Below are 15624 nucleotides of genomic sequence, written 5' to 3'. Positions count from 1 at the left end.
ATGTCCAATTTCCCGAGATTATTCAACCATTTGCAACCATTGGGGGGTTTTGAGGTATAAAATTGGCCTCCTAAGGAAATTATAAAATAATAGTGGAAATAATAAGATAAGATTAGTTTACATCATCAAATTTTAGAGGGAAAAAAGACAAAACTATTTTTTCAACTTGTATTTTCAATTATCTATGTATGGGTTTACTCAAATTTCGAGCGGAAACACTCGTTGGATGCAGAATTTGATTCCTCTTTCAAGGAGTACGCATGTTGCATACTTTCGACGGACCCTACTACACGAAAAATGATAAATACATTAAAAACATGATTGCAATCACATTTTTTCATGTATTTCTCATTTTTCATGTAGTAGGGTCGATCGAAAGTATGCAACATAAGTACTCCTTGGATGAGGAATTAAATTTTTCATCCAAAGAGTGATCTCGCTTGAAATTTGAGTAAAAACTTAGGGAGATAAGTTGAAAATATGAGTTGAAAAAGTAGTTTTATTATTATTTCTTTTTTTAATATTTGTGCTTTTTTACTCCAAATGGTGAATCATCCCCCATGGTTGACATCATCATCTTAAATTCTATTGGTTCTTATAAAGTTTATTTCGATTGTACATTTTTCTTAGGAGGCCCATTCTAGACCTCAAAAATCCCCTAATGAGCCCAGGCCCCATAATGTCAAAGAAAGAAATATAAAGCTCAAATCACCAACCATCGAGGCCCATACTTTTGTCTTTGGCCATTTCTTTCAACAAATATAGGAGGTCCTCTTCAGAAACTGGGCTGTCGATAAATCTTATGTCATCCTCATTTACAAAATTAGGAAATAGATTTTCTAGATCAACTTTATCCAAGATGTTATCCTCCTCTCATTCTTTGAACTATCCACTAAAATAATTGAAATCCTCTTTCATTATATCCTTAAGTGAAGTGAGTAACCTTCCCTCAGAGTTCCTAATGTTCTAGATAAAGTTGACAACCCTTCAGTTAGAAGCTACACTATGGAAAAATCTATTGTTTTCATCCCCACCTTTGATCCAAGCAACCCTACTCTTGAGGCGCCACTCCTCTTGAGATTTTAGTATTTTTATTTTCCTTTGAATAAGAACCATCACCACTTTCATGTGATGTTCTATGAAAAATCCATAGATAGAAGGATCCATATAATAGGAAATTTCTTCCTCAATCTTCCCAAGTTCCATATTCTTTTTCCTCCTTGGGCTTGAATATCCAGGCCCAAAATTTGTCCTTAATTCTCTTTATTTTGTAACTAAAAGAATCAAATTTCGAATTGGATTCGAGGCTAGTTGGATAACTCCAGGATTAAGAAACCAACTCCTTAAAATCATGCTCTTCAATCCATTGACGATTCAATTTAAAGGGCAGAGAGCTTTGTTCCTCATATCCCCTCCATTGGATCATAATAGCATGGTGGTCAGAGACCTCAGAGAAGAAGGGTGTGGCTTCTAGAGCACCCATTTTCATAGTCAGAGAAGAGTGAACTAAGAAATGATCTAGCCTTTTGGAAATGTCATCTCCACCAAAAGTCCCATTTCTCCAAGAAGGGCATAAAGGATGTGGAATGATGTCCAAGAGAAGCTTTCGATTAAAAAGACCCTTAAAATATATATCCAGTGGATCTAACCTAGCCTTCATACCCCAACATTCAAAAACATCCAAAGTTAAATTCAAATCACCAACTATAATGAGATTATGAAATTCTAAAATACTGCTCCCCTCAATTTTATCCCAAAACACTTTTCTATTTAAGTAGGGAGCATAAACATTCAAAATTAGAATCCTATGGCTTGTCCTTTGACAATATCCTAATAATAAGATCCTAATCATTGACTTATATGCTTTGATGGAACATCTTTTGGGATTCCACAGGGCAGCTAGCTCTCCAGAATTTCCATTGGCATTGATGGCACAAGAGATCCAACTTGGGCATAGTTTGAGTAGAATTTCATATGCCTTATCCTTAGAGGTCATAGTATCCTATAAGAGAATTAGATCGGGAGCCTTATATTCGATGACACTAAACAAGGACCTTGCAGTTTGGGGAGATCTCAGTCCCCTAATATTAAAGGACATTAATTTCATCATTAAATTGATGCTTTGAGAAGCTCTGCTCTAAGGTATCGAGATTCTCTAATGCCCCCATTTGAGAAATCGTCCAACACTGGCCCATGATCAAAAGGAGGGATTAAGCTCTCTGCCAATGTCTTGGAAAATCACTCATTCAATTCCAACTCAATTGTACCACATAGAGAGATATTTTTGTATTTGATTTCCTTTTTTTGTCTCCTAGGAGGGTCATTTTTTCGCGACTCATGTGCTTTTTTTTTCTCCCTTTCTTGAAAAAAATCCTCTTAAGTGATAAGGGCTCAAGGCTCAGTGAGGAATCACTTGCAATGCGGTCCAGTTTAACATCCCTTGAAAGGGAAGAAGGATCTAAATTTAATTAAGGTCTTTGTTTAATAGGCGAAAGTAAAGATAATTTCTTTTGAGTTCGTTCTGAGAATATGTAGGCAAGGGAGATTTCCTACCCTAGCAAGGGGATTAATTATTAACTGTCAAGATAGGAGTACATTTTTCCAGATTGTGGTTAGTTCAAACAGGACTCAGATGCGGATGCGAGGGAGAAGATAATGGGGAGATTCTGATTGATAGATCGGGGGAGTGAGATTCTCAATGTGCCCATCGAAAATTTTCAGATTAAGAAGTCTATTATCTCTGGTGGAATGCTAGTCTGGACTAGGGAAACCACCATTCAATCGAAGAGGACAATTAGCCAATAAGTTCCTAGTTTCCTTACAACCATTACACCTGAATGGGATTCCCCAATAGTCCACTTGTCACCTAATTGAATAATTTCCCCAAAATAGATACCCTGATGAAGACCTCCTGATAGATCCACCTCTACCAGGAACCAAGCCTCCCTCTTATCTAGTAATCCAATGCATCCTTTGTCCATGTAATAAACTTTTCCAATCCTAGTGGAAGTATCTTATATTGTCTTCTTAGACCAAAGCTCTAGTGGGAGCCCAGTAAGCTTAGCCCGTACAATTTTCCTTTTGGCTCATTCCATTATTGGATCAAACCCAACATTCAATTTCTACAAGATTAGTAAACCACGCCCCTTAACCTATGGTAGATCCAAAATTTTATTGGCATCCTATTTCGTTAAGAAGTGGAAACCAAACTAACCATTCACCAAGAAACTAAATTTTGGTCTGTATCCTAAGAGGAAGAACCAAGTTCTCTGAGACCACTGTTTCATCTACACTCCATTAAAAGATGCAAATTGCCAATGCACCACTAGGAACCTTTTTTTTATTCTTATAACATTTATCCAAAAAACATCAACCCCCAAAATTAATTTTTGGATTTCTTCTTGGGCCTTAATGGGTTTCCTGCTTTTGTTATTCTCCTTTTGATTTTGAAGCAATTCCACCAGGGTGGGACAATCATGGGCCTTCAAATCATTTTCCAGACTGGAAGAATTGCTAAGGACTGGATCAGGAAAAGGATTAACTCTTATGGACCGATCACCCAGGTCTTTCTTTGTAGCAATTGTAATGTCGATGAACTCCTCTGCATTCGGAATGAGTTCAAAATATCTTTGTTGACCGTCCATGTCAACAAATGATCTGAAACCCCCGCCCACCCCACTATTGGAATTCTAAAACCACCAATTTGTGTTGAGAATTATTGCATTGTATATGTGATTGGTAATCACTACAATGGACCCCACCAATAACGCTCAATGAGGGATGACCAAATGGTGGATGTTGATTCGCTTGTCAATAAAGCATAACTAACATACCATGTAATTCGTTATGTTGGTGCCCCAACCCTCCCGACTTCAAATATTCAAAATCCACCAATCAGGTCAAGGATTTATTGCTCCTCAAATATGGTTGGAAATTTACGCTATGGGCCTTGCCAATGACACTCAATGGGGGATGTCCAAATGGTGATTGTTGAATTCACATCCCTATGTCAAAATCACTGTCCACAGGCTACCATACGGACACCCCCGCCCGTCGGTAGATAGGAAAGATTCTAAAAATGCAAAGAGGGAAAAGTGTCAGGAATATGAACAAATATTCCTTTTGGTATTTTCCTGCTCATGTCACAGTTCAAAAATTGTATGTCAACTCAAAACTTAACTTCTGCACTTGAGCACCATAATTGTGGTCAATTGATAGTCTAATCAACACCTTGTGAAGGTCTAGCGATGACGCCTAGGTTCTGACCATTCATAAAGGATTGTAATAGACCCAATTCAAATTTATCTACCCACCAACCACCCTCTTAATTATGCATGGAAGCCATGGAAGTTGTAGGAGATATGTTCCAAACAAATAGTATGTGAATCCAGTGATCTTGAAAAAGAATATAATCTATAAATTTGAATAGTGCACCAATGAATATTGCTTCAAAATAATATTGTATTCCATTGGTCCTGTGTGACTCAACATGAGTCACTATTGAATATGTGATAATACGTTTTACAACCAACAACACCAAATGTTACACCAGTAAATATTACACTTAATCCATCTACCAACACATCTACATTTGAATAAACCCTCCCTGTGCTCCTCAAACACCTCACTTTCAATGTTTTCCTCCAAGAATTGTTTTAAAGTATTGGTAGCCTTCATATTCTCTTAATTCCATAGGTAAGTGTAATCTTCATGCCCCATCTATGGAGACCTTTGCTTACCAGATTTACCGATATCTCTAATCATAAGATGAAACAACAAAATGTAACCAGAGACCAAAAATATGAGTTGTAGACATTCAAATATATCATTCCAATCCATTTTTCATCCATTCAAAAGTCATACCTCATACGAAGAGACATCTTGAAGAAACCTACCCTTAACAATTGACTAGAAAGAAAGTTGCATCCATGACTGGCTCTAGGAAGGGATCTATTCCATGGGAATGCAACGCACCAAGCCTACAATTGTTCCCCAACCACGAGCCTAAGTGAGAATTTCAAAATGAGCTAGAGGAATAGTTAACAAGAAAAAATGTTACAGGAGGGGCCTGCATCTCCATGAGCCTCCCTCCACATGCTTAAACACACTCCCGCCATCACTCTATCTAGGTGGGCATTACTAAAATTCAACACAAACTTATTTGGAGGTTGAGGTACCTTCACACTTCAGGTGCCCCATATCAATGGATCTAATGAGAGATCTAGTAGCTGTTTCCACGGGCATGACCTATGATTGAGAAAGTATAGAGCACTGGATTTTTTTAATTTCTTTTTGGCAAGAGGAATATATGTCCTGTTACCATGCAACAACTATAGAATTTTGACTTACCGCTCACTACATTGCCTCATTAAGGGTTGGTGCGTTGCTAACAACTTGAAAGTTGTAAAGAAAATCCCCACGCATAGGCCACCTGTCAACTCCAATGAATTGAATTAAATTGTTTTTAATGACGTCCACGAGACCTCGCGGTCTAAGGGACCAACCACTATCACTTAATCCATATTCATATTTTTTTCTACGTTGATTATGTTGTTATGGATCTTGAGTAAGAAATTTGATGTTTTGTGAAGCCTTGTCTGCTCAAAAAGATCATTGACACTATTCACCTTTAGGCTGCTATTAAACTGATGATGAATAACTTCATACACTACACACTCTTTGAAAAAATTCCATTATGTTTCTACCACTCTTCTATTACAAAAAATGAAAGATCGTTCTTCCCAATCTTCTTTAGGGATCACCCATCTACCAGTTTCACATCTTAGATGATGGGAGCTAGTCCTCAGCTGAGCAATTAAAATTTTAGATGTTCCCTTGATTGAGGAAATCAAATACCCTTTATCATCATGTTCCTATGTTGGGTTAAATTCCAGGACATAATATGCTTTTTCTTTCTACCTGCTTTGTCCACATGGCAGTACTAAATATTTCTAACACCCACCTTTTTATCTCCTCCTTAGCGTGAGGGAAATCATGCAGATTTATGTCCCATTTTTCCAACCACTTTTTGTTTTGCTTCATCCATGTCCTTTTCTATTGATTTAGCTCTTCTTCAACAACTAATTTGGGCCACCAATGCTTATCCACATTTTCAATCTTCTTCATGGAACTTAGCAAATTATTGATCATTTAAGCCTCAATTGGAAACTTACCTGCCTTTGCTAGAAGGATATCATATGGGATCGTTGACTTGACTTTGAGGTTACTTGTGATTAGGTGATTTTGAATTCTTTCTATTTATCGCCATTTGTGGCTTGACATGTTGTTCCCCCATATTTTGCAACCATAGAGGATAACTTGCACCACTAATAGAATAAAGGGGGTTTTCTTAGTCTTCCAATCCCATAGTTTTGCTTGTTTACACCTATTTTGAAGAAGGTATGAAGCTTTCCACCCTCCTTGGATTCTCTTTGATCTACTTGTCTCACAACTAAGCCTATGGTGAAAGTCAATTCATAAATGCTTGTACTCATCTACAACCTCCAAGGGGATGCCCTCAAAGAGAAAAGTAACATGTTGTTTTATTTATTTTAGAAAAAACTATCATGAATTTAGTTTTGCTGGTATTTACTTGCATTCCCACATCTTGACAAAAGAGTTCTAGAGCTTTTAAGTGTTCTCTCAAACCTAGTGCATATTTATGATACAAATAAGGTCATTTGCATATAAAAGTAGTTTCACCACACATCTTGCTAGCTGGATGCCTTCTCCTTCGGTATTTCTTATCCACTCTTCATGTTTATAAATATATAAACCAAACAATGTGGGGGAAAGAGGACATCCTTGTTTGACTCCTATGTCACTACCAAAGCATTTAGACATGCCTTCCTTTGTTCTGATTTTGGCTCTAACCTGCTCATAAAGCTTATGAATAACTACCCTATATTCCTTTGGGACCCTTAGTTCTTCCATTCTATGCCATAACATATCTCTAGGGATAATATCGAAGGTTTTTTTGAATTCAACAAAGAAACACAATGCTTCCCCCCCTTGGTTGTCCCGAAATTTTTCAATGAAGTGTCTTAGAGTGATGCAATGATCAATGGTAGAATTTTTAGGCCTAAAGCTAGCCTGTCCATTTGCTCTTTTTCCCTCCTTTTTTTCCCATTCGTTGATTCTGTGCTCTAGCATGCTCTCAAAAAGTTTTCCAAGAAGAGGGTTGATCATAATAATATGATAGTTAGAAGGGTTATTGTTGTATCTAGTTTTGTGAAGAGGTATAACAACACTAGTTGTCCACTCAACTGGAAAGCTATCTTGATTGACTCTGTTAAATATCTCCTTGATGTGTGGACCTAGAAGCTTCACTATCCATTTTAAAAATTCTGCCTATAAACTGTCAATGTCTTTCGCTTTACCATTTTCTAGTTTCTTTATACCTTGTTCAATATCAACAACCAAAAATAGGTTTGTTGAGGAGACAATTATGGGAGGCTTACTTTTCTCATTTTTCTGCTTATATAGAAGTTTTGCATAGTCTAACCACTAGGCCTTTGTGATATTATTTTCTATTTGCTTTTTATTTTGTTGTAGTTCCTTCTAGAAACCTTTGGGATTATGTTTTCCTAGAGAACTTAATTCCTTCCTTCTTGAAATCACATTATTTTTTTATTTTATTAATAGTTTATATATAATATCGTTTTCTTTGCTTGAATTTTCTTTGAGGGGTCTTTTCACATCCTTGCATTCCTTATCATACCAAGGATTAGTTGGGAAGGTATTTGAGATCCTCTTCAAAGGCCTAGATCTCTTACATGCCTTTAAAGCTTTGTGTATTAAGGGAATCAACATACTACTGCAAATATATATTTTATCTCTTTCGTTATCCTTGCAGCCCCTATTGTTGTTTTTGTCCAACTAGAGGTGTTCTTTAAGAGCAACTTAAAGAGCTCTTGATTTTCTTGGTTTAAGATAATTCTCCCATGCTCATACACTTTCTTGTGTGAATGTTGGGGATGTCCCCCCTTCCGATCTTTTTTATTTATACCAAACTTAATAAGAAGAGGAAAATGATCAAAGTTTAGTTGTATAGGGCAACACTCAATATTAAAGTTAAAAAACTTGGAAATAGACCTTTGAGAGAATATAACATAGTTAATTGTGTTTTTCTTGTTGTATGTTTTATAGGTGATACTATTGGACTTCGGCCAATTTTTCATGCAATTACATATAACCATGTCATTTAGGCTACAAAGGCCTAATAATTCTATTCCAAAGTGTGAAACCTTCCCTTTCCTGTCTGGTAATGTCCTCCTCCAAAGGTGCTCTTCATTCTCTTTAAGTCACAATGGATTATTATCCTCTCCCATATGAAGTGTCCAAGTTACTTCAAGCCACTCTTAAATCCCCATCAATCGAAGGCGTTAATGCCCTGAAGACATTAATGCTCTGTTACACGGGAACCGCTCCCTAGAGGTGGGAAACCCGTTCCAATGGTTCCTGCGCTCCCAGAAGCTTTGGAACTCTATGGGAACGTTCCCTTTTTGGTGGGAGCTGCAATGGGAGCTTGGGAAAGTTTCAGGAGCTTTGAAGACTATTTTTTTTGGAGTTCCAGCGTTCCCTAGGGTTGGGGAATACAAAGCCTGTAGAAAAATATGTTGAACTACTCACAAAACATGAGCCTTTGTTGAAACCTTCCCAGGAAGAAAGGCCAAAGACATCCTTAAAACCAATATCCTTAATTGAGAAACTGGAGCAATCTCTTGATGGGTTAAGGAAGCGTGTGGCACCTCAATGTAAGGGCGATATCTGAGATGTCATGCTGATGAGTATTTATGTATATATATCGCAGAAGATTGTGTGTATATTGTATGTGGCAGTCAATGCTTAACCATTAGAGTTGCTTTACTTTTTCTCTTAAGAATAACTAGAGAAACATAGGTAAAATTGTTCCTTTGTATTTTTAAGGCAGATTGTTTCAAAGACTGGTCATGTGTTAGAGAACAGAGAACTAATAATGAACTTGACATTTTAATATTTTATATATATAAGGGAGACACTCAGGGAGAGAGACACCCAAATAATATATTTATATATAAAGGAGATTATATATTTAAAGTGATTTTAATATTTGAATATTTTGATTTAATATTAATTTTAATTATTATATAAATTATATAATTAAAAATATAATTTTAATTTTTATATTTTAATTTTTGTATTATATGATATTACCACTCCTGATTAGATGTTTCTTGTAAATTTTGGGGAAACCTCTAGTTGTTCTCAACACCCATACCCAAGTGCCCAACGTTCCCACGTTGCAAAAGCTCATGCAACATAGCATTAATGCCTTGAATGCATTTATCAATGTTAACCTAATTCACCCACTGAGCTTTAGCAACCTGATAGATTTGCTATCACTGTATTTTGTGGTATCTAAAAGTTCATTTATGTTACAAAATTGACGTCTCGCTAAGCCAGAGTTGACACTTCACATTTGCAACCTTAATATTTTAACAAGTGAGAATATCTACGAACAATTATTCACGCATATCCCTAATTTTTTAAAATACAATATTAATTCTTTAGTTGGCACTCTCATTACTAAAATTTTACAAGATGTTGGAATCAGTAAAAGTTAGAAGGATCCATTATCTTTGGTTAACGAGATCTATAGGTTGAATGTTGGAGTTTGAAACGTTACCATTAAAATATATTTGTTCTCCAGAAATAATTCAACTCAGTTGAATGTTATTTATTATTTAAAGACAATATATAAAAAATAAAAATAAATATATCAGAGGTAAGATGTGGTGAAGTTATCTCCACGAAAAATGCATCCTTTTCATATGGATCATTAATTATAATTGCTAGTGTGTAGATTCTTATTCTTGACTTCAGTTAAGGTAAGGATTGATAACCATGGAGCCATAATTTATAGAACCCACGACAAGAGGAATAGGCAAGAGCTAACCTGCATACTATAGGGCATTAAATGCCAGGTTACATGCGTTTTCGTTAGCTCTTTAACACGCACGCGCGTATTTTTTATTTATCTATCACCACACACGCACGTGTTAAAGAGCTAACGGGGACGCATGTAGCCGGGCATTTAATGCCCTATAATATGCCCGTTAGCTCTTGCGAGAAGAATATTACCTATCTTGGTGTAATATATGCGACTATAATTTAAATAAATCTTGATATCCAGTTACAATCAATGAAATTTAATTTTAAGAGTATTAATTAACTCGATCATTGAAGAAGTTTTTTTCAGAGAGAAAATCAACATATATTATATTAAGAAAATATAATGAGCAGATACATAAAAGCCAAAACATCGGCCGGCTGTTCCTGAATATACATAAGATATTAGCTGAAGCCTTGCAAAAACTGGAAATCTGGCCTATATCAAGAAAGAGAAGAAGTTTATCCAACAGTGATACGACCACACAGTATCCGGATCATTCAAAACTCTGCATTGTGATATTAATTATAATATTTTGCAGGCATTATAGTCGTTGCAAGTAAAACTTAGTGATCTGAGTTAAGGTTGAACCACATATTCCAACTGTTATACATTTGGCACTGTGTCGTTGGTAATTAAATGTTGAGAGTTATGTATCTACGAGCCCACCAGGAGGGTCCTTCCACCGCATGAATGAAGGCGATTTGTAGAAATCACCATTATCAATGTTTTAGGTCTTAGGTGATTGTTATTGTGTAAACCATTGTGGCTACCTAATTTATAATTGTTGCTTAAAGTAATCACGTTTTTTGGGATTTGTATAAACGATAGTCATTGTTACTCAGGGATCTAGAAGCCGCCGTTCTCTGACTTGTTATTTACTCACTATTTCAGTAACGTATTGCAAAGTTGGGTCTTTTGATAGGCTTGCATATTTAATTTTGTGCTACTCTCATTTTGTTAAACTCCTTGGAGTATGACGGTGATTTCAACCTCTATAGCTTATTCTTAAACTAGTTCCAAAGGGCTTGAATTTAGTTCCAGGGTTTACATTGAAAATGTATGACTGATTTGGTCAGAATATTGATTAAATATTTTATATACCAATTATTATTCTAATAGCGGGGACCCTAGACGAAGAAATAGAGGAAGAAATCGAGGGTGCAGACCCTCTGACCAAACTGCCCGCGTATGTTCTTCCGCGGAAGGGCAAGGAAAAGGTGCCCAAGGACCTAGATGAGAGTAAGAGCTCTCTACATACTCCACAACTCCTTGACAATATCATTTTTGAAGGAGTGCACTTGGGACGGGTGCCGAGTTTGAAGTTTGAAGAGGGATCTCGCGGACCATGAAAAGTTCCCACACTTGGAAACCACGCAGCTCATGAAGCTGAAGAAAAACACTGCGGCGGGAGTTGTAGAGTTGGAGTCACACAAGTGGTTGCGAGGGGTAGAGAAAGCAGGGTTGTTGAACCTGCTCTGGGTTCCGCATTACCATTGCGCCCCAATAACTATCTTTGTCATCAGGGCGCTGCTTTGCCTCGTGCATGATGGGTGTTTGTCGCTGGAGGAGCCCATCTGTTAAGTCCCTATACTACTAGTGTAACCCCTTATTGTTATTAGTACAATCTCCTTATTATATTGTTGTGCCCATGTAGTCCTCATAGAAGCCCACTATTGTTATTATTGTGCCCTTAATTATTATTGTTACGTCAGCTCTGATTATATTATGACCCCTTAGACTCCTATATATAGAAAGGAGGTCTTGTCATTTGTATCATCCAAGACTTGTTCATTTGTGTAATGTAAAGGAGGTTTCCCCCTCGAAGAGGCTGAGTTCTAAGACTTTGATCTATCTTTTTGTGAGCTAGTTTCATAACATTTGGTATCAGAGTTTTGGATTCTAGGGTTTCACTGCTCCAAACAGGTCATCATGGAATTTTCACTATAATTATTTTTCTACAAAGTTTTATACTCTTAAATTAAAACCCATTTGAGAAGAAAACGTGTTGAAGCTCGGGTCTGAATTTCAGATCTCGTTTCGCTATATTTGTGGAGATACAGTCCAAGAAATTTAGGGTTTCTGCAGGCTCTCGAATTACATTCTAAACAGGGGACCTTGGGAAAATCATCATAGCTTTCTCTCTGAGCATCATAGTGAAATTTCGTAAGAAGTTACAGAAAGAGGACAGATTTTATTTTTTTTGGGTATAATTTTCAGAACCTAAGGTTGAAACAATGAAACGTGGCACGTCGTACAAGTTCACTATATTGAACTAGTCTATAATTAGGTCATCACGGGAGATTGGGAATAAACCTTTCTTCAGGAATCCAGTTGCAATCAGACTTGTGGATTATAAAGAGGACTTAGAGGGCTATTACAGGTCGAAATTTTAGAACTTAAAGATCCGAAATTATAGAGTTACAGTCGTTTCAAGATCGAGCTCCTAAAATCAAGAAAAAACGATTGAGGAAGTTTGATGGCAAGGATCCGGTAAATTGGATACTACAGATGGAGAAATATTTTGATCTACATGGTGTACCACTGTTACAAAAGGTATGTATTGCATCTAATTATTTAGAACCGAATCAATTTTTATGGTATAAATGGATTTGTTCTCGTAAACCACTTGTCACGTGGTCAATTTTCACGGAGGATATGATAGCACATTATGAGGATACAAAGAGAGACACCTTATTTAACCAATTGATAAATCTCAAACAAAAGGGTTCAATGGTAGAACACATTGAGGACTTCCAAAAATTGAATATAAGGGTAAATTATATTCTAGAGAAGAAAATGGTTGATGTCTTCATAGGGACTTTAAAGGATAACATTCAACACGAGGTTCGTCTTTGGGAACCTGATTCATTGGAGAAGGCATTCAGGTTGGCAAGAAAAATTGAAAGAGAAATTATGGAAACAAGGAATCCCACTACTCATGACTATAATTATGGAAGTGTTTTTTCTCCTAGCCTTCCACAACCTACAAGGTTTACACCACAACAATTGGAAGAAAAAAGAGAAAAAGGGCTTTGTTACAATTGTGATAGCAAATACACTAAAGGTCATAAGTGTGCTAAGAAGAAATTATTTTACATAGATTATGAAGAGGAGGAAGAAAAAGATCAAGAAACATCAAAAGAAGAGGATATACACTAGGAACCCACCCTAGAGAAAGAAGAAATGAATCCGACCATATCTTGTAAAGCATTGGAAAGAATTACCACTTCTCAAACTCTTAAGGTAGAAGGACATATCAAGAAGAAAAAGGTTCAAAAAGTGAAAGATCACATCGAGAAAGAAGAAATGAATCCGACCATATCTTGTAATGCATTCGCCGGAATTACCACTCCTCAAACTATCAATATAGAAGGACATATCAAGAAGGAAAATGTTCAAGAAGTGAAAGATCACATCGAACATCAAGAAATGAATCCGGCCATATCTTGTAATGCATTGGAAGAAATTACCACTCCTCAAACTATCAAGATAGAAGGACATATCAAGAAGAAAAAGGTAATAGTGTTGATTGATTTGGGCAGTACCCATAATTCTATTCATTGTAAGATAGCCAAGGAATTGAATTGCTTCCTATATCCAGCACCAGAATTTCAAGTGATGGTTGCAAGTGGAGGAACCATAAATTTCTCTGGAAAGTGCCATAATATCAAGCTATCCATGGGAGAATATGCCCAATGCTTTCCATTCTAATGGGTGGTGCTGATGTTTTACTAGGAGTCCAATGGCTACAATCTTTGGGTACGATAGCTTTTAATTTTCAAGAACTTTTCTTGAATTTTTTTTCGAAAGGAAAGGAAGTTGAATTGAGGGGTATCGAAGGGAAATCGGGAAAGATAATCAACTTTAATAGCATGAAAAAACTTCTAAATAAAGAACAACAGAGCGTAATTTCACAATTATGTTCACTAGAGGATCCCTCATCGAAATCATGTATTTCTCCAGATCTCCAAAACATTTTGAACAATCATTTCAAGGTATTTGAGACTCCCAAAGGCCTCCCACCTATTTGTGATCATGATCATGCTATTCATTTGATTCCAGGAAGTGTTCCTCCAAACATCGGGCCTTATAGATATTCATATGCCTAAAGGAGTGGGAACTCATTCAAAAGTTGCAGAGGATCCCAGTTCAAACAGTATTGTGAGAACTTGACAATGAAGGAAAAATCATATTGGAACTTGAAGTAGTCACAGAACCGAGAAATCGACAGCTACGAAATAGATCAATTTCAGAGTATCTCATCAAGTGGAAGAACTTACCCGCTAAAGATTCCACATTGGAGGGAAAGAATTTATACAAAAGCATCAAGAATTACTCAAGCATTGAGGAAAACACTTTTTGAAGGAGAGGGGCATGTTAGGTCCCTATACTACTATTTAACCCCTTATTGTTATTAGTACAATCCCCTTATTATATTGTTGTGCCCATGTAGTCCCCATATTGTTATAATTGTGCCCCATAGAAGCCCACTATTGTTATTATTGTGTCCTTACATTATTATTATTATGTCGGCTCTGATTATATTATGACCCCTTAGACTCCTATATATAGAAATGAGGTCTTGTCATTTGTATCATCCAAGAATTGTTCATTTGTGTAATGTAAAGGAGGTTGTCCCCTCGAAGCACGAGGGTGTCACTCAATGAACCTATGATCTATCACGTGCATTCGTGGCATATTAAACAATACCCTTAATTTGACTACATATTGGAAAATACCCCTAAAAATCACATTATTTAACCCCCTACCAATATGAACTCAATACACCTTCCCATTTTAAAAAATCCATACTTCCACTAGATATTGTAGGTATCTATTTTGTCATTAAAATTTTTTATACCCCTTAATATTTTTCCATTAACTTTGAGCTCCATTTTTTATACTTGCCAATATAAAAACCCTTTACCCCCTATATATCCCCCAATATATTATGCCATTTTTTCCTCAATATATATCCCCCAATATGAACCCACGTGGTATAGTATTGCTCCCCCAGTGAATCCCCCGTGCCTCGAAGAGGCTGAATTGTAGGGCGTTGATCTATCTTTAATATCTTTTTGTGAGTTGGTTTCCTAACACCATCCCCATCACGGACCACTTGATTCATAGAATTACCTGACTCCCTTGCAAAGGGGAGGACCCCACGGATATTTCGGAGGGAAATAGCACTGACTTGGAAATCGTGGAGGCCATGAAGGCCAAATTCAAGTTGGAGAAGAAGAAGAGAGGGTACACGATCTCCAGTATCAACAATAAGGCAGTCAAAGTTGTGACCCAGATACTAGTTGGCAAGGTTATGTGGAAGTGTCACGCGAATGAGGTGCCCACGCCGGTGATAGCGCTTGCTGCACAGTGTGCAGAGGGCGTCAGTTTAACTGGTTAGAGTACTTGTGCAAGGAATTCCTAGAGAATTGCCATGAGGCACAGGAACAGGGGAAGAACTTCCACTATGCATGGCTTCTGTTGTCCATAGTGCTGGTGGCTGGGGAATTGCCTGAGGACAGCCAATTCCCCCCAATTGAGAGGGATCTCCCAGAGGCCGTGAAGTACGCTTCGTTGTGGGCCACTAAAGATGCGCACAAGATCTGAGACAGTAAAATATTCTGGGTGTTCATGGAGATGAACATCAGAATGGGGATTAACCGCAAGCCACAATTATCGCCCACTGT

This window comes from Pinus tabuliformis, chromosome 5_1 (genome assembly GCF_031772625.1).
Source record: "Pinus tabuliformis cultivar Carrire ecotype Pingquan chromosome 5_1, CPIR1, whole genome shotgun sequence".
NCBI lineage: Eukaryota > Viridiplantae > Streptophyta > Pinopsida > Pinales > Pinaceae > Pinus > Pinus tabuliformis.
Note: the sequence above shows the minus strand (reverse complement) of the source record.